Genomic DNA, 20564 nt, shown 5'->3' with positions numbered 1-20564 from the left:
CCTTCTAACTGGCTTTGAGGTAAGTATCTAAAATATAGGGAAAATATTACCGCATAGACAGTAGCCCCTGATGCTCTGTTTGGTGTTCACAAAGAAAAGCCGAATAGAGGATCAAATAATATCTGCAGGAGTCTAATATAAGTATGTCTGTATGCGTATGTAGGCTTCGCTGCTGACCTCTGCCGCACTGAAGCAGAACCTCGAGCGGTCTGAGAAAGAGCTCGGCCTTGCCAAGAGGCAGCTCGAGGAGAACAAAGGTAAGTAATACCTTGTCTATATAAAAAAGAAAATGTGGTTGCGAAATGACAGGATCGTCATGAATGTGCCAGGGGCCACGACCGAAGTGGTGACCCTGAAGCAAGCATTGTCCGAGGCCGAAAACAAAGCGGCCAAGGAGCGCACCGAGCGGGAGAAACAAGAGGCACGGGTGGGCGAGGTGCAGCAAGAGCTCCAGGCTCTCGTGAAGAAACATGAGACTTTGGAGCTTGACTCAAAGACATGAGAGTCCGAGCTTGCTGCGGCCCTCGAGAGCATAAAGCATGCCAAGGCTGAAGCCCAAAAGGCCCTCCAGGAAATTGAGGCGATGAGGAAGATAGCGGCGGGTAAGGCATTCAATATGCAAAGCAAGCATGTGAAAGTAAATTACTTGTTACTTACCCGAGTCTGGAGCTCTCCAGGAGCATTCGCAGATTTGCCCCGCAGCGTGTCGGATGCCGCGAAATATTACCGGGCCGAGGAGGGAAGCTCGACGGAGAAGTTGTTCTGGACTTAGTATACTGGGACCGAACACCCGATGCCTATGAGCGACCAGCTGAAGCAACTGGTCGAGCTGCACAAGGCGGCCGAACAGGCCATTAGGGGCCTTGTAGTCCAGATGTGGCCTGGCGACTCCCTTCCCAACAGCTACTTCGGCCTGGTGAGGCGGCTTGTGGACGCCTGCCCCCGGCTGGAAGTCATCAAGCGGTCCGTCTACATCGAAGGTGCCCGCCGGGCTTTTTCCCGTGCGAAGGTGCACTGGGCCAAGATGGACGCCGAGAAGCTGGTGAAGGAGGGGCCACCGCAGGGCAAGGAGCATCACTACCCCGAAATGTATTATGAGGGTATCCTGAAGGGTGCTCGTCTTGTGACGGACGAGTGTGCGAAGGATGTAATTTTCGAATGAACTTGCTCGTGTGATCCTGTATTATGAAAACTTGTTCATATGCGCTATGCAACGCTTGTTTGAATTTAAAATATCACCTTCTGTGCGGATGTTTTATTAAATCTGAGAGATGGCCAGTCGTCGGCTTCTGCCCCATGCCCTGAGTGCTGGGGTGTTCGGGATAAATCTGAGCACTCTTTTTCCCATTGTTGGGTCCTTCGAGGGAGGTGCTCAGCATAATGAACAAGGCAATCAGACTATAATGCTTTATCACTCTCACTTAGCCATAGAAGTCTACAATTTAAAATTTTGGCGAAGCCCCTAGTATTCAGAAGGCCAAATTCGGGGCGCTATATACGCCTTAAGCCAGACAAAGCCGACTCCTCGCTCTAAGCGGCATAAGTCTTTAGGGACTCGAGACCTCTCGAACAGCGACCAGCTCTCGCCTTATCATGATAGTCAGTTTTAGCTTTCTCTACTGAGGTGCTTGCCCAGATGAACCGGGGCACAATCGCAGTAGTTCTCCCAGTGCTACCTTAGCCGATATAGCGGAACGTAAGGTACCAAAACATGGGAGCCGGGTAAACCCAACTATTGACCCAAGACATGATTCGGAGCTGATGCATATAATGCTATAAGTTCGCGGTGCCGCACTGTTGAAAGTGTTCGGACTTCTCATGCCATATTATGGGGTACGCTTAAGCCCCTGGCATATTGGCCGTACCAAAGTGTACGGGTGCTAAATGTTGTGAATGAACATATATATCTAAAAAAGAAGAATAGAGAATGTGGTAATAGTCTAGTGCTATGCATTGTTTATTCAAAAAGGTGCGTCGAAGCAGAATGATACAAGTAGTGCGATAAGCAAAAAGTAGGACTATTTGACATGTCCCCTCCAAGGGCAACCTGAGGAATGGTATTTGAAGCAAGTATTTCACTCATCACCTGGGAGTTCCGTGGTGCGACGTAGCTTTCTGCCTCCTTGGTTGTTGCATCGTGTGTCCGGCAATCGTACTGCCGGACGGGGTTTCCAGAGATTAAAGTCCTGAAAGAGAGAAAAATAACAAAGCGGGAAGCCCCTAGTACGGTTGAGCCGCGTCTTGGGGCGTGCCGTAGTCGTGCCCCCCTCCCCACCAATGCCCATAGTATTTTCAATGCGTAATTATGTACGCGTGGCACGGATTTCTCCATTTGGCTGGGACTGTGGTGGGGTCCGCATTGCTATGCGAGCTCAGAACGTGCCAAGCGGTCTTGTTGCCGATTACTCCGGGCGCGCTCGAAGGTGTCCGGGTCTTTAATCGCCGAACTGGTGGATTGCCTTAAGAGGCTGCTTTGCGCTTCTGCTGCGTGGGCCGCAGTGTGCTCCTCCGTGCGGAGAGAGTGCTCTGTGTTTCCATTGGTTGTGATGACCCCCCGAGGTCCTGGCATCTTGAGCTTGAGATATGCATAGTGCGGTACAGCGTTGAATATCACAAATGCGGTTCGCCCGAGCAGTGCATGATAGCCACTGCGGAACGGGACTATATTGAAGATTAACTCCTCGCTTCGGAAGTTATCTGGGGATCCGAAGACCACTTCCAATGTGACTGAGCCTATGCAATGGGCCTCTACACCTGGTATGACGCCTTTGAAGGTCGTTTTTGTGGGTTTGATCCTTGAGGGGTCTATACCCATTTTGCGCACTGTGTCCTGATAAAGCATGTTCAGGCTGTTGTCGCCGTCCATAAGGACTCGAGTGAGGTGAAATCCGTCGATGATTGGGTCTAGGACCAGTGCGGCGAATCCGCCATGACGGATACTAGTGGGATGGTCCCTGCGATCGAAGGTGATCGGACAGGAGGACCATGGGTTGAACTTTGGGGCGACTGGCTCCAACGCATATACATCCCTTAACGCATGCTTCCGCTCCCTCTTGGGGATGTGGGTTGCGTATATCATGTTCACCGTCCGCACTTGTGGGGGGAACCTCTTCTGTCCTCCGATGTTCGGCTGCCGGGGCTCTTCCTCGTCATCGCTATGTAGCCCCTTATCTTTGTTTTCGGCGTTTAACTTGCCGGCCTGCTTGAACACCCAACATTCCCTGTTGGTGTGGTTGGCTAGCTTGTCGGGGGTGCCATGTATTTGGCACGAGCGGTCGAGTATACGGTCCAAACTGGATGGGCCCAGAGTGCTTCTTTTGAATGGCTTTTTCCGCTGACCAAGTTTAGAGCCTCTGAATCCGGCATTGACTGCCATATCCTCGGTATTGTCGCTATTGACGCGGCGCTTATGTTTGTTGCGACGTGACCTGCCATTGCTATCCTTGGTATCTGAAGTACTATGGTTCTTTGATATGTTATTGTTGTGAGCCATCTAGCTGTCTTCTCCCATGCAAAAGCGGGTCATGAGTGTCGTGAGGGCTGCCATAGATTTCGGCTTTTCCTGGCCAAGGTGCCGGGCGAGCCACTCGTCGCGGATGTTGTGCTTAAAAGCTGCTAGGGCCTCTGCATCCAGACAGTCGACGATTTGATTTTTCTTTGTCAGGAACCGTGTCCAGAATTGCCTGGCCGATTCCTCTGGCTACTGAATTATGTGGCTCAAGTCATCGACATCTGGTGGTTGCACATAAGTGCCCTGGAAGTTGTCGAGGAATGCGGCTTCGAGATCTTCCCAACAGCCGATGGATTCTGCTGGCAGGCTGTTGAGCCAATGCCGAGCTGGTCCTTTGAGCTTGAGTGGGAGGTATTTGATGGCGTGTAGATCATCACTGCGGGCAATGTGGATGTACGGGAGGAAGTCTTCGATCCATACCGCAGGATCTGTTGTGCCGTCGTATGATTCGATACTTACGGGTTTGAAACCCTCTGGGATTTGGTGATCCATTACTTCGTCTGTGAAGCATATGGGGTGTGCGGCGCCTCTGTAGTGGGCTATGAGTCTTGTCCGCTGTGTTCAGCCTGGCCGGATTTACTTTTACTGTATCCGGCGTGATGGTTATCGTCTCGCGTAGTGGCGCGCCCTCGTGATTCATAGATCGATCTTGCGTGTTTTGCTTTGTCCTCCAATATGTATCGCAGGTCTAGCGTGTTTCCTCGTGCCTTGTCATTTTTATTTGAGTGGCATCGGGGTGCGGGCTGAGTTTTTGGCTAAAATGCCTCTCTGTCGTGGCCACGAGGTGGCCAATCAGCCGCGTCATATGCTGGAGATGTAGGTTTTAATGCTTCCTCCTCTAGTCGGGGTAGCAACCTGTGCTTTGGGTAACTCTTGGAGGGGCGTTTGAGTTCATATTCCTCGGCCGCAAGGACTTCAGTCCATTTGTCAGCTAGAAAATCTTGATCATCTTGAAGCTGCTGCTTTTTCTTAAGGCTATTTGTCGTGGCTATAAGCCGGTGCTTGAAGCGCTCTTGCTCGGCGGGATCCTCCTGTACGACAAATTCGTCATCGTCAAGGCTTGCCTCGTCTTCGAAGGGAGGCATGTAATTATCATCCTACGCCTCTCCATCTGTCGCTCTCTCAGGAGGGCTGGCTTCTCCATCCTCCTACTCTAAATCTTGCTGGAGGGGATTGTTGTCGTATTCGGCACTGTCCAGAGTGCTATTATCTCTTGTGCCAGTGTCACCGCTTTTTCTTTGGAGAGACTTAGAGCGGTGCCGCTGACGTCGGTGCTTGGGTTGCTTCTTGGAGGGGTCATCCTCCGCTTTCCCGTCGCCATTGCCTTCTTTGGGTGTGTCCACCATGTATATATCATATGATGAGGTGGCTATCCAGTGCCCTGTGGGCAGTGGATCCTCTTTGTCTCCCGCATCGTCGTCCATACCGTCGATGTCTTCGGAGTCGAAATCGAGCATGTCGCTCAAATTGTCGACAGTGGCTACTAAGTGGGTGGTGGGTGGGCGGCGAATTTCTTTGTCATCCGCACCCCAATCCTGTCGAACATATTTCGTCTAGGACTCTCCTGACAGGGAGAGAGACCTTAATGAGTTCAGCATGTCGCCGAAGGGCGAGTGCCGAAAGATATCCGCGTAGGTGAACTCCATGATCAGCTCCTAGTCGGATTCGATAGGCACGGGCGCAGGCGGTTCGGAGTCCGTGGCCGGGGAAGAATCTGGCAATTTGGCGTCACGGCTCTCGTGAAGGGTAAGGTCGGTAATCGGCTCGATCGCCACTGAGAATGCGGCCTCCATGGCGGGGTCTTTCCCCCGTCCGTGGATGGCGCAATCAGCTCCAAATTGAGGGTCAGAGCGGTTGCCGGTGCGATCTCCTGCACACTGTCCGACGGTAGAGCTAAATCATGCTCATTGTGACCATGCGGCGTACTCGGGAGGGGCTCGAATCCGTCAAAGATCAAGTCTCCACGGATGTCGGCCGTGTAATTTAAGCTTCCAAACCTGACCTGGTGGCCAGGGGTGTAACTCTCGATCTGCTCCAGATGGCCAAGCGAGTTGGCCCGTAGTGTGAAGCCACCGAATACAAAGATCTATCCGGGGAGAAAAGTCTCACCCAGGACTGCATCGCTATCGATGATCGAAGGAGCCATCAAGCCTAATGATGACGACACAAAGGAACTCTCAATGAAAGCACCAATGTCAGTGTCAAAACCGGCGGATCTCGGGTAGGGGGTCCCGAACTGTGTGTCTAAAGCGGATGGTAACAGGAGGCAGGGGACATGATGTTTTACCCAGGTCTGGGCCCTCTTGATGGAGGTAAAACCCTACGTCCTGCTTGATTATTCTTGATAATATGAGTAGTACAAGGGTTGATCTACCACGAGATCAGAGAGGCTAAACCCTAGAAGCTAGCCTATGGTATGATTGTATGTTGTCCTACGGACTAAAACCCTCCGGTTTATATAGACACCGGAGGGGGCTAGGGTTACACAGAGTCGGTTACAAGGAAAGAGATCTACATATCCATATTGCCAAGCTTGCCTTCCACGCCAAGGAGAGTCCCATCCGGACACGGGATGAAGTCTTCAATCTTGTATCTCCATAGACCAACAGTTCGGCCAAAGGATATAATCCGGCTGTCCGGATACCCCCTAATCCAGGACTCCCTCACTTGTAATGCCTGGAATATATGTTTTTTGCAGCTCGGCACGCAATCTTCTACAAAAATCCTCTTCTTCGGGGGACCTTCTCCCCGAGATGATGGAAAGCGAGACGCCTCCACCGGTTTCTCCGCCCAATAGGGCGGACGACTTTGAGGTGTCATCGCGGAGGGTCTCCCCCGACCAATAGGTGGTGCAAGGGACGATGAAGACATTACCCAAAGGTGATACTTCGGTGGCCCAGGGTCCAGGGACCAATAATGAAGGCCCCGAACAATCCTGTATACAGTCGGATATGAATAAACGGATCCCTTCATAGGGTGGCCGTACTCCTATGGCAGCCTCCGGAGACCCAGAGGCGCCGGATATCTTGACGAACATGCTGCGGCAGGTGTCCGTCTCAGAGGAACATCGTACCTTGATGGGCACGGTGGTTAAAAAGGTCCTGTCCGCGAAGAGCGGATTGAATGAGGCCTTTGCGAGCCTACTAAGAGGCTTCGAGGTTTGTATTGTAATATGTGCAAATGTGTTTTATCTGTGACACACGCCTGTATATAGATAGTAGCCCCTAAGACTCTGACTGGCTTCCCGAGGGAGGCAATCAGAGGATCAAAAGATATGCCTAGGAAATAATATGATTAATTGGAACACAGGCTGTGACCTCGCCGGAAGCTGCCCGGACTGTGGAGGTTGCGAATTTACAACACAAGATTGATGAGGCGGATAATGATATCGCGCTTATCAATAGGCGTCTTGACGAATCGCAAGGTATGTATTCAGAGCAATCCTTACATATAGATGTTTGTAATATAAGCATGACGCTGAAAGTTGCATACTGGAATATGCATGGCTGCAGATGGTCCTGCCGCCGTTGAGATTCTTCAGGCGGAGCTCGCCCGGGCCAAGGAGCAGGCCCGGTTTAGTAATGCGGCTACCGAAAAGGCATCAGCCGATTTGAAGGCTGAACAAGCTGCTCGGCACCAAGACGAGGAGAAAATATCCACAATGGCACTCGAACTAAAAAATGCTACTAGCCGTTGTGCATTCCTAGAGAAGGAGAATAAAGCCAAAACGGTTGAGCTTGACAAGGCCTTGCGAGAGGTGAAAGAAGCGCGGTCCGAATCTAGAGCGGCTCGTGAGGAGATCCGGCAAGCTGGGGAGATTGCGGCTGGTAAGCCCTTTTTGCTACAGACTAAGTTCGGCGATCCGAACTATGCTTAGCTGAACCAAATGTGGAGTTCTCCAGACGAGTCTTTAGACTTGCCGAAGAGTTCTTCCGATGCGGTGTGGTTTTACCAAGCGCAAGAGGGGTATGCAATGGAGAAGCTTTTCTGGTCACAATTTGGCGCATAGAAGCACCCTCTGTCGCTGAATGAACAGATGTCCCAATGGGCCGAGCTTCATAGGATATCCGGCGCTGCCATGAGGAATGTCATAATCCGGTTGTGGCCAACTGAGCCTGTTCCGAATAGCTACTTCGGCTTGGTGCAGCGGACTGTTGATGCGGTGCCACGTATCGACGCTGTGAAGCGGTTGGTGTGCATTGATGGTGCACGAATGGCCTTTGCCCGAGTCAAGACATTCTGGGGGAAGATGAAGGTCATCGATGTTGCGGCGAAGAGTCCACCCAAGGGCAAGGACCGTTACGAGCCGGAGCATTATTTTGAAGACATCCTAGAGGCCGCCCGCTTGATAGAGGGTCAATGCTTGACAGACATAATGTTCAAGTGAGGTGTATGAAAATTGTAAAAGACAATTTTATAGTTAATCTATGTTTATATTTTGCTCAAGAGCTTATGTTCCTCCTATGTGGCCGTTTTAATGTTATCTGAAAGTTTTCCAGTCGTCGGCTTCAGCCCCCTTGTAGGAAGTACAGGGGTGTTCGGAAAAGCATTTGATCACTCTTGACCCAACGTCTTGGTCCATGAAGGAGGTGATAATGCGGCGAACCAGGCAATCAGACTATAGGGCGTTAACACTTTCACTTAGCCATAGGAGTTTTATAGGGGGGCTACAATATAGCTCCTGGTATGCGTACGGCATATTCCAATATGGTGCGTTACATATATGACCTGAAAAAAAGGGTCCTTCGTGTGATACGGAGGGAATCGCGACAGATTCCGATAAGTCATTGAGTGGTTGACCAGCTCTTGCAGCATCATGACAGTCAGTTTTCGGCTTTCTCTACGGAGGTGCTTGACCAGATGAACCGGAAGCACAATCGTAGTAGTTCTCCCTTTACTACCCTAGCCGATAGAGCGGAACATAAGGTAGCAAGCATAGGAGCCGGGCAACCCAACCATTGATCCAAGACATGATTCGGAGCTGATGCATATAAGGCCAAACTCGCGACGCCGAAGTATGCTTATAAAGCTATTCGGCCTCTGTTGGCAACTCATTTGTTCCCATACCGAGCCCCTGGCAGGTTGTGCCGAGGTATGGCTATGAAATAGCTATAGGGGCCAAATTCATTTGTGAAAAAGAAACGAAGGATTAATGCGGATTGTGTTTACTGGGACCTGAGTGATATGCCGATGATTACTTTATATAAAAAGACCACAACCCCGGCTATTTGACATGCCCGGGGTCGAAGGTGGAGGAAAAAGGCATATTACAGGCTCGAAATAAAGAGTGCGGTCTACAAAAAGTTATTTTGGACCTCCTGTCGCACGCCTGCGCCACCTGTCCTCGGTGAGGGGAATCCTTGACAGAAGTAGCCCCGTAGGTGAGTGTACGGATCTGAACTCCGATAGAGTCAGTTTAGATGTTTGTCCTTTGTGTCACCTGTTTTTAAGGGATAAGAAAGAAAAAAGGGTAAAGTGAAGAAAAAATGTTATGGGAGTGCTTGCGGGCTTGTCCGTATAGTGCTTCCGCCGATGCCCATGGTATCTTAAGCGCGTATTGATATATGCGCGATACAAATTTAGCGGGTATATGAGATGGGCAGAGGAAGCCGCACTGCTATTTCTGCTCCGGGATTGATCGATCCTCGGGGAGAAATTGCTTCTGATCCCCGGCATTTGGCTAGTGAACCACTCTGTCGTCCCTATTGCTTGGCGGCCCCCTTCCCTTGTGTTCGGTGTTGAGCTTGTCGGCCTGCTTGAAGACCCAATAGCTTCTGTTGGTATGATTAGCTAGTTTGTCGGGGTGTCCTTGAATCTGGCAGGGTCGGTCCAATATCCTGTCTAGGTTGGACGGTCCATCTTGGTTCGCCTTGAATGGCTTTTTCTGTTGATCGGGTTTGGGATTGCTGAATCCGGCGTTGACCGCTGTGTCGCGTGATCTTTCATTATCATTGCGACTGTTGTGTTTGCTTCGTCGTGGCTTGCCATTGCCGTCTCGGATTTCGGAAGTGCCCGAGTCGCTGGCGCTACTGCTTCTACGAGTGAGCCAGCTGTCTTCTCCCGCACAAAAGGAAGTCATTAGAGAGGTAAGGGCTGTCATGGATTTAGGTCCTTCTTGACCGAGGTGGCATGCAAGCCATTCATCCCGGACACTGTGTTTAAAGGCTGCAAGGGCTTCCGCGTCTGGACAGTCGACGATTTGGTTTTTTTAACTAAGAACCTAGTCTAGAGCTTCTTGGCTGACTCTCCGGGCTACTGGACAATGTGACTTAAGTCATCGGTGGCCGGACATATGTTCCTTGGAAATTGTCGCGAAAGGCGTCTTCCAAATCTTCCCAACTACCAATAGAATTTTCCGGCAGACTGTTTAACCAGTACCGAGCTGGTCCTTTGAGTTTTAGTGGTAGGTATTTGATGGCATGAAGGTCATCTCCGCGGGCCATGTGGATATGGAGGAGTAAGTCCTCGATGTCACACCCTAGCTAGTCATGCATTAGAGTGTTGCATCATGTTTACTCTTTCATCAGAAACTTGAAATGGGGATCTGTGAAACCCTCAGAATCATTTCTGAAAATGATCCAAATAAAAATTTCTCCAAAAAGGTCCAAGAAAATGCTCATGTTGCTCTCTGAAAATATTGGACAGAGATAAAAATCAAACCAATATTTTTAAGAGCTCATAGGTATTTATTTTGGGCATTTGGAATTAATGCATAAATATTTGCATTGGAAATATATTAGTTATATATATTAATATATGTCCAAATATTATGCCAATTATAAAGGAGCTCTGGAATAATATATCTAGCTCCTGCAAAAATTGGCATAAGGTAAATAAATGATTTAATATATTATTTAAATCAAAACAAATGTCAGAAAATTAAAAAAACAGAAATAAATAAAAGGGAGAAGCTTACCTGGGCTCCTCCCTGTGCAGCCCAGCCAGCTAGCCGGCCCAGCCAGCAGGCGGCCCAGCCCGCCTCCCTCCTCTGTCGTCTTCGTCCTCGACAGAGGGAGGGGAGTGTGGCCGGCGCGCGCGCGCGCCACCGCGCCACGCCACCTGCTCGCCTGCCTGCCTGCCCTCCCCTCCTCGTCTCGATGCCCCGGACGACGCCACGCCCTCTCCCCTGCTCTCTCTCACTCTCCCTCGGTTCTTCCCTCCTCTCCCTCGCTCTCTCTCTCACGGCCGAACACCACCATCGCCGCCGTTCGCCATAGCAGCCGTCTCCGGCCACCCCTCGCCCCTCCTTTGAGCTCAGGAGCTCCGCCTCGACCCCCTCTTCCTCCCCACCAAGCCAAGCCCCTCGGGAAGCCCTGCATCGCCGCCCACGTCGCCGTTCCCCTCCTCGGCCACCGGAGATCGTCGCCGTCGAATCGGGAGCTACCGGACGTCCCCGAGCCCGCTAACCATCCCTGCAGCTCCGCGGTGAGCCACTGACCCGATTCCCCCTTGCCCCGTCGTCCCTAGCATCCCGTAGCTGCCGCCCCCTTGAGCTCCGAAGCTCGCCGCCGTCGTGCCTCGTCGCCGTCGTGGCCACAGTCACCGTAGCGCCCAACCGAGCACACCCACGTCCTCACCGCACCGCGTAGAAGCCGTAGGTGCCAACCCCGCATCTCCGCAGCCGTTGTAGCCTCGACCCCAAGCTCAACCGAGCTCCGGCAGCCGCCACGGTCGTCGCCGTCGTCGATACCGGCCACCCCAGGCACGGCCACCACCACCGTTCGACGCGCGGGAGCAAGGGCTCTCCAACGAGCCCAAGCACGGCCTCGCCCGTGCCCTGTAGCGCGTTTCCGCATCGCGCCGCCGTCTCGGGCCCCGCCGGCGTCATGTCGCCGGTGGGTTTGACCTGTTTGACCTGGGGTTTGACCCCCCCCAGGGTCACTGACGCGTGGGCCCCGTCGGCCAGGTGGTCAGATTAGTGCTAATCACCGCTTAATTAACCCCCCCTGACACTGACAGTGGGCCCCAGCGCCACTAACCCCTAATTAGGAATAAATTAACCCTGTTAAACCCCCCCTGTCACTGACGTGTGGACCCCACACGTCAGGTTTGACCTCAGCCAGCCACAGTTGACCACTGACGTCATGCTGACGTCATGCTGGCGCAATATATATATTTCTGGATTTAATTTAAATCAGGAAATTCCAGAATATTATTTAAACTTCAAAAATTCATAACTTTTATTCTGTAACTCCAAATTAGACAAATTATATATGAAAAATGATCAGAAAAATCCAATCTATCCATCTGTACTATTTTCATGCATGATCAAACAAGTTAAAGTGATGTTTTAAGCAGAACAAGGAAAAGCACTTTAAAAGGCCATGTTTGAGTTTGAAATTTGAATCTTTGATTCAAATTTGTTCAAACCCTTCTGGTTTTAGTTGCATTATCCCAACACACTCATATTGCCATGTTTCATGCATGCATCATATTGTTGCACATTGTTTGGTGATGGTTGTGTATCGATGTCCTTTACGACAGGTTCTGCCTCCGAGGAGTACCGTGATTACCCTAACGAAGAACCGTATCAGTGCATCGAACCATCAGGCAAGCAACCAACCATTTGATCATATCGATACAATCCCATGTTCTCGCTCCTGCTCTCTTTTACTGCATTAAGACAACGCGTTTCAAACTGCTGTGTGCTACGGTAGTTGAACCCATTTCCTCTGCATGACCTGTCATTGCCACAGTAACTAGATGAAACCCATTAGCATGTATAGGAGTTGATTGAGCCATATGTATGTGTTGTTCCTACCTTGCTATGCCTGCTATGCTTAGAGTCGTGTCAGGTCTGGTTCATCTGGGTGATGGGCTAGAGTGAAATGATTACGTCGGTAACGAGAGTGGTGTGGTGAACACGATTTGGTAAAGGTATCGATGAGAGGCCATGTAGGAGTACATGGTGGGTTGTTTCATTGAAGCCGACCTTAAGCACTGAGATCTGTATGTGTGATTTAAGAATCAGCTACTACCATGCATTGGGCCCGAAACCAATGGACCCTCTCGGCTTCTTATTCACCCTAGTTCTCCGTCCAGGAGTTGCAAGTAGTTTCTGGTGTTTGTAGTCTACTGGAGGCCATGGACAGCGCTGACCGTAGGGGTGGGCTGTGATGCGGTAGGTACGTGGCACGGTGTACCGAATACCCGTTAGGTATCTCGGGAACCCTGTTCACATCGTTCGGGGCCGTATGGGAAACCTCGGCCGGACTCCCTGCGGATGGAATCTGAATAGGCGATAAACCTGGACTGGAGGCTTAGGTGGTTAGGTAGGTCGTGGCCGACACCCACGTTGGGCTTCCGCTTGAAGGTTGCCGAGTACATGTCGTGTAAACGACGATAAGTGGTGAGAGCGTGTATGAAGAAGTACACCCCTGCAGGGTTAACATGATCTATTCGAATAGCCGCGTCCGCGGTAAAGGACTACTTGGTTGCCTATACAGTTCATAGACAAGTAAATGGAAACTACTAAAAGCCTCAAGATAAGTGTGAGTGCCGAGGATGGCTCTTCCGTAGGGAGACGGAGGTGGATCCTCGGTAGTGTATTGAAGTGGTGAGTAGTGGACTCGTGTGCGCAAAACCATTTCAAGTTGGAGTATCGTAGGATAGTCTAGCCAAGAATCAAAGCTGGCTTGCTGCAATAACTCCACCAACCCTTCTTGATACTATGCATGTATGTAGGATCTGATGTAAGTCTTGCTGAGTACCTTTGTACTCATGTTGCTATAATTTACATTTTTTACAGAAGACGTTGCAACCCCTTCTGATGGGTTCTATGTAGACGTTGACATCAACGAGTAGGCTAAAGGCCCAGGTGGTGACCCTGAGCTTGTGAAGGACCACGTAGTATAGCTAGGCTTTCCAAGCCTCTTTTATTTTACTAGTTGTCTGTACTCAGACAAGTTACTTCCGCTGCTGGTTTGTATGACTGTATGACTTGAATGCTGGGTCGTGTGACCCGTACCTTGTGTATGTTATGTATGGCTCTCTGAGCCTTAAATAAAGTACTTGTGTCGTAGAGTCATGTTGTGATGCTTCGTTGTATTTGCACATATCGAGCATATTGTGTGTATGATTGAAATGCTTGGTATGTGTGGGATCTGACTATCTAGTCGTTTATCTTTAGTAGCCTCTCTTACCGGGAAATGTCTCCTAGTGTTACCGCTGAGCCATGGTAGCTTGCTACTGCTCTGGAACACTTAGGCTGGCCGGCATGTGTCCTTCTTCGTTCCTGTGTCTGTCCCTTCGGGGAAATGTCACGCTTTGAGTACCGGAGTCCTGTTAGCCCGCTACAGCCCGGTTTACCGGAGTCCTGCTAGCCCAGTGCTACAGCCCGGACCCACTTGCTGATGACCGACACATTCGAAGCTGGGTCATGGATGCATGTCCCTGTAAGTCTGTGCCACTTTGGGTTTACGACTAGTCATGTCAGCCCGGGCTCCTTATCATATGGATGCTAGCGACACTATCATATACGTGAGCCAAAAGGCGCAAACGGTCCCGGGCAAAGGTAAGGCGACACCCGTGGGGATACCGTGCGTGAGGCCGCAAAGTGATATGAGGTGTTACCGGCTAGATCAATGTGACATCGAGTCGGGGTCCTGACAGCGTTGGCATCAGAGCCGGACTGCCTGTAGGTTCTCCAAGCCAAACTGGTCGATGTTGAGTCTAGAAATTCTTTAGTTATATGTAGGGGAATTGTTTGTGGGTTGGAACGTAAGGCTCTTTTTACTCCTTTATCTTATGACATTCTGATCTGAGTCAGTCCATTCCTCCACCGGGGGTTAAGGAATTAGGATCTATTCTCTCTATCAGGATCACGTGTTACTAATCAGTAGTACCTTATAGGTATGATGGATACAAGCCTAGTTCAGTTCTTCTACCATATTATGTTGCTAGGATGGACTCAGAATTGATATGATGATGTTGAGTGTGTGTGAAATCCTTTGTCAAATGTCTCAAAATCCTTCTTGAGCATTTACAGCTGTTATGCTGCCGAAATTTTGCTAGAAATTCTAATGCCTTTGCATTATGATTGTGCTTTCAGATGGCCACTCGCGACCTCAATCAAGTGGTTCGCCTGACTCGATGCCTAGATGTACCCGGCCATACTGCCAAGTTGGTCAGGGTAATGACTGAGGCTGGATACCGCTGGTATCCTGAGTACACGGTCGAAGAGCAATTTCGGGACTTCAATCAAAGCCAGTATCTCTGCACTGTCAGGATATTTCCATCTTATCCTGGATCCACCGAGCCCCTTCACTGCTCCTATGGACTCGGGGTTACTATTGAGATGGCTGTGCAGGACGCCGCCTACTCTATGATGACCATTATGCGAGTCAGATCTGGTCTATTTCGGGACTCTGATTTCCGGTATATGCCAGGATCACTTCCGGGAGCACAAGGGTATCTCCAGGCTATCTATGCTGACCCCACCCAGGAGGATTCACGGACTCGCACCACTGCTGAGATGCTCGAGGATAAGGACCGTGAAAATCGGGCCTTGAGGTTAGAGCTCTTCAATGCCCGTGCTGACCACTGGGCCACTTTGACTCGGTTCGCACCGGCGGTGCAAGCTGGATATTCGGATATGCGCGATCTCTATCCTGTGAGATCTGCTCTGCCAGACGTGATGGGTTGGCGTGATGTAGGAGGCATCACCCCACCTCGCGGTCCCCGCAGGCCACCATCTGTTGGTCCAAGACCTCATCCTAGTCCCTATGGTCCACAAGCTCCGTGAGATCGTCTGTTTCCGGATGATCATGTTGAGCTTCCAGGCTATGGAGGTGACTTCTACGAGGACTACTACGGATCGGTCTGAGTTAGTGGTAGTATCACTAGTTCGCACTATCTGTGTCGACTATCGTCCCGCGTGACTCGTGGGATATGACCTAGTTTGTACTTTTTCCGGAGGTGTAGAAAAATAATGTATAGGAGCTTGGGATGCCTCCGATGAGATGTAATCCTCTTTTCACCGTAATAGTACTTTGTTTGGTCTTGTACTAAACCCTGTATGGTGTGTATGACGATGGAATACAGAAGCAGTTTCTGTATTTACCATGTCATACGGATGATCATCTTGCATTTCGAGTTATACCTTACATTTTATATCCTATGTCGGAATTTTATCATCCTGACTAAATCATTGTCTTGTTTACCTAGGATGGTCAACACGCGCGCTAACCCTGCTCCTCAAGAGCAGGCCGAAGGCAGTGAAGTCAGGGATGCAAATCTGCCTCATCCTCCTTCCCTAGCCGAGGTTATGATGGAAGCTGAGAGAAACAAGCGGGAGACCAACCGTTTGTTGGAGCGTATTGAACAGAACACAACACACCATCAGAGGACTAACGTGGTGTCACTCAGTGATTTTATCAAATTACATCCACCCACGTTCCACCACTCCGTCGAGCCTCTCGACGCTGATGACTGGCTTCGCAGTATCGCTCACAAACTGCGTTCCGCGCTGGTAGCGGAGGCTGACAAGGTCACCTTTGCTGCATATCATCTTGAAGGCCCCGCCAGTCTATGGTGGGAGAATTATGGAGCTATGCGCCCAGCGGGCCATGTCACTACTTGGGCTGAATTCAGCGAGGCTTTCCGTGAACATCACATTCCGGAGGGTCTCATGGACCGTAAACGTGAGGAATTTTGCAGTTTCACCCAAGGCCGACTTTCTGTGGATGTTTACAGCCGGGAGTTTGGTAACCTCGCACGATATGCAACTGAGGAAGTGTCTACTGATGCCAAGAAGCAAGCAAGGTTCCGTAAGGGACTTAGTCCTGAGCTTCGCCGCGACCTCCGTTTGCATGAGTGCACATCTTTTCAGAAACTTGTTAACAAGGCCATTAGTGCTGAAACTGGTCAGACTGATTATGACGCAACACGCAAGCATGGCCGTGACATGGGTTCCTCATCCGGTGCTGGTCCTCAGAAGCGCCGCGTGTGGGTACCCAACACCGCCCTGCCACCCAGGTTCACACCGAGGCCATCTTTCCAGGCGCCTCGCCCTGTTCAACAGTCTGCTCCAGCCAAGCCCTATGGGGGTCCAACCAACAATGCTCCTCCACGTACCAGTTTCGTGACTTGTTTCAAGTGTGGGGAATCTGGTCACTATATGCGTGAGTGTCCCCAGACCAACCCCAATCAGTCTGCTAAAGTTGTTGGCCGTGGCAAGCCGACAGGAAAAATATTCCACGCCAAGCCGGTCACCGCTTCACGTGGCCATGTCAACTGTATCTCTGCCGAAGAAGCTCAAGAGGATCCCAACGTCGTTCTCGGTACGCTTCTTGTTAATTGCCACCCGGCATCTGTTCTTTTCGATACAGGAGCCTCTCATTCTTTTATATCTGAAAATTATGCTCGTTTGCATAACGTCGCATTCGGTGATATGCCAACCTCTATGGTAATTCAAACTCCGGGATCCAAATGGCAAACTTCTAGAGTAAGCCATGGAAATGAAATCCAAGTCGACAGACTTGTTTTCCTCGCGTCTTTGATAGCCCTTAAATCTTCAGATATTAATATCATTCTGGGTATGGATTGGATGTCAGCTCATCATGCCCAAATTGATTGCTTCTCTAGGACTGTTCAACTCACCCATCCTTCGGGGAAGATAGTCAATGTCTTGACCCGAATAGCCAAGCGACAATTATATTCTCTTAACGCTAGCCCTTTACCAGACCTTGAGGACATTCCGATAGTCCGTGACTTCCCGGATGTCTTTCCAGAGGAATTGCCAGGTATTCCACCTGACAGGGATGTCGAGTTCGTAATAGACCTCATCCCCGGAACCGTTCCGATTGCTAGAAGACCTTATAAGATGGCACCACTAGAACTAGCCGAGCTTAAGAAACAACTCGATGAGTCCTTGAAAAAGGGTTTCATCCGCCCTAGTTCATCTCCGTGGGCTTGCCCCGTTCTATTCGTCAAGAAGAAGGATGGTACGGACCGGATGGTTGTAGATTACCGACCTGTCAACTTGGTCACAATCAAGAACAAATATCCGCTTCCCAGGATCAACGACCTGTATGATCAGCTCGCTGGATCCTCAGTCTTCTCCAAGATGGATTTGAGGTTGGGCTACCATCAAATCAAAATCAGAAACGGGGACATTCCTAAGACGGCCTTTGTTACTCGTTATGGCCAATACGAGTACACCGTCATGTCCTTCGGTTTAACCAACGCTCCAGCCACCATTTCTCGGTTAATGAACTCAATCTTCATGGAGTATTTGGATAAATTCGTCGTGGTTTACCTCGATGATATACTCATCTACTCCAAGAATGAGGAAGAACATGCCGAACATCTAAGGCTAGTGTTGAAGAAACTTCGAGAGCATCGCCTTTATGCCAAATTTTCTAAATGTGAATTCTGGTTATCAGAGGTGACCTATCTGGGTCATGTAATATCTGGTAAAGGTATTGCTGTTAACCCTGAGCGAGTTCAAGCCGTCCTTAATTGGACTCCACCTGAATCGGTCAAGCAAGTTCGGAGTTTTCTGGGCTTAGCGAGCTATTGTCGTCGCTTTGTCGAGAACTTCTCCAAAGTTGCTAAACCTCTAACCGAACTCCTCAAGAAAGATAAGAAGTTCGAGTGGACTCCACAATGTGAGCACAGTTTTCAGGAACTGAAAAGACGCCTGACCTCTGCTCCCGTACTGGTACCGCCAGACTTCTCCAAGGACTTTGTTATCTACTGCGACGCCTCGCGACAAGGACTAGGTTGCATTCTCATGCAAGATCGACACGTAATTGCTTACGCTTCACGGCAGTTGCACCCACATGAGGAGAATTATCCTACTCATGATCTAGAGCTTGCAGCCGTAGTCTATGCACTTAAGACCTGGCGACATTACCTCCTCGGTAATCGTTGCGAAATATTCACTGATCACCAAAGTCTGAAGTACATTTTCACCCAACCGGATCTGAATCTCAGGCAGAGACGTTGGGTTGAGTTGATCACAGACTTCGACTTAGGAATAACCTACACCCCAGGGAAAGCCAACGTCATGGCTGATGCGCTAAGTCGTAAATCTTATTGTAACAACCTGATGTTACAACAAAGTCAACCGCTTCTCCATGAGGAATTTCGGAAGCTTAACCTTCACATTGTACCTCAAGGTTTTCTTTCCACCTTGGTGGCAAAACCTAACCTTACGGATCAGATTATCAAAGCACAGAAGGTAGATCCGGGAATTTCCCGCATCAAGAGAAACATCCAGAAAGGAGTTGCGAATTGTTTCTCCATTAATGATCAAGGGGTCGTATACTTCGGGAATCGACTAGTGGTTCCCAAAGTGCGAAACCTGAGGCGTTTGATCCTTAAGGAAGCTCATGAATCTCCTCTCACCATTCATCCCGGTAGTACTAAGATGTATCAGGACCTACGCCAGAGGTTCTGGTGGACTAGGATGAAGAGAGAAATTGCTCAGTATATTGCAAATTGCGACGTCTGTCGTCGTGTAAAAGCAGAGCATCAACGGCCTGCTGGCACCCTTCAACCCCTAGCTATTCCTGAATGGAAATGGGATAAAATTGGTATGGATTTCATTACCGGTTTTCCCAGGACCAAGAGAGGGAATAATGCTATTTTCGTCGTGGTCGATCGTCTTTCCAAAGTAGCCCATTTCCTACCTGTTCGAGAGAGTATAACCGCTAGTCAGCTGGCAGACTTATACATCTCCCGAATAGTGTCCCTCCATGGTGTTCCTTTGGAAATTAACTCGGATCGAGGAAGTCTTTTCACCTCTCGATTTTGGGAAAGTTTCCAGAATGCTATGGGAACCCGTCTCTCCTTTAGCACCGCCTTCCACCCTCAGTCGAGCGGTCAAGTGGAACGCGTCAACCAGATTCTAGAAGACATGCTTCGAGCCTCTGTTATCTCATTCGGAATGGATTGGGAGAAGTGCCTTCCATTTGCCGAATTCGCTTATAACAACAGCTATCAATCTAGCTTGGGTAAAGCCCCTTTTGAAGTTCTCTATGGACGACGGTGTCGAACACCCCTTAACTGGTCAGAGACCGGGGAAAGACAATTCTTTGGCCCGGATATGATTCAGGAAGCAGAAGAACAAGTTCGCATCGTTCGTGAAAAGTTGAAAACAGCCCAATCCCGTCAAAAGAGTCAATATGACCGAAAACATAAGGCTATGACTTTCGAGGTTGACGAGAAGGCTTATCTTCGGGTCACCCCTCTGAAGGGAACCCATCGTTTCGGTATCAAAGGCAAATTGGCTCCTCGTTACATTGGACCTTTTCGCATTCTTGCCAAACGAGGAGAAGTTGCCTACCAATTGGAACTACCTCCGCACCTCTCCAGAGTCCACGATGTCTTCCACGTTTCTCAACTCAGGTGTTGCTTCTCGGATCCTATCCGTGGAGTGGACCACGAAACGCTTGATCTCCAAGATAATCTTACATATCGAGAGTACCCCATTCGTATCCTCGATCAGGCCGAACGTACCACCCGACGTCATAATATCAAGTTTCTCAAAGTTCAATGGTCGCACCATTCTGAGGATGAAGCAACTTGGGAAAGGGAGGATCGTCTTCGACTTGAGTATCCCGCCTTCTTCCCGGAGGAACCCAAATCTCGGGACGAGATTCTTTTGAGTGGGGGTGAGTTGTCACACCCTAGCTAGTCATGCATTAGAGTGTTGCATCATGTTTACTCTTTCATCATAAACTTGAAATGGGGATCTGTGAAACCCTCAGAATCATTTCTGAAAATGATCCAAATAAAAATTTCTCCAAAAAGGTCCAAGAAAATGCTCATGTTGCTCTCTGAAAATATTGGACAGAGATAAAAATCAAACCAATATTTTTAAGAGCTCATATGTATTTATTTTGGGCATTTGGAATTAATGCATAAATATTTGCATTGGAAATATATTAGTTATATATATTAATATATGTCCAAATATTATGCCAATTATAAAGGAGATCTGGAATAATATATCTAGCTCCTGCAAAAATTGGCATAAGGTAAATAAATGATTTAATATATTATTTAAATGAAAACAAATGTCAGAAAATTAAAAAACAGAAATAAA

The sequence above is a fragment of the Triticum dicoccoides genome, chromosome 1A, assembly GCF_002162155.2.
Source record: "Triticum dicoccoides isolate Atlit2015 ecotype Zavitan chromosome 1A, WEW_v2.0, whole genome shotgun sequence".
NCBI lineage: Eukaryota > Viridiplantae > Streptophyta > Magnoliopsida > Poales > Poaceae > Triticum > Triticum dicoccoides.
Note: the sequence above shows the minus strand (reverse complement) of the source record.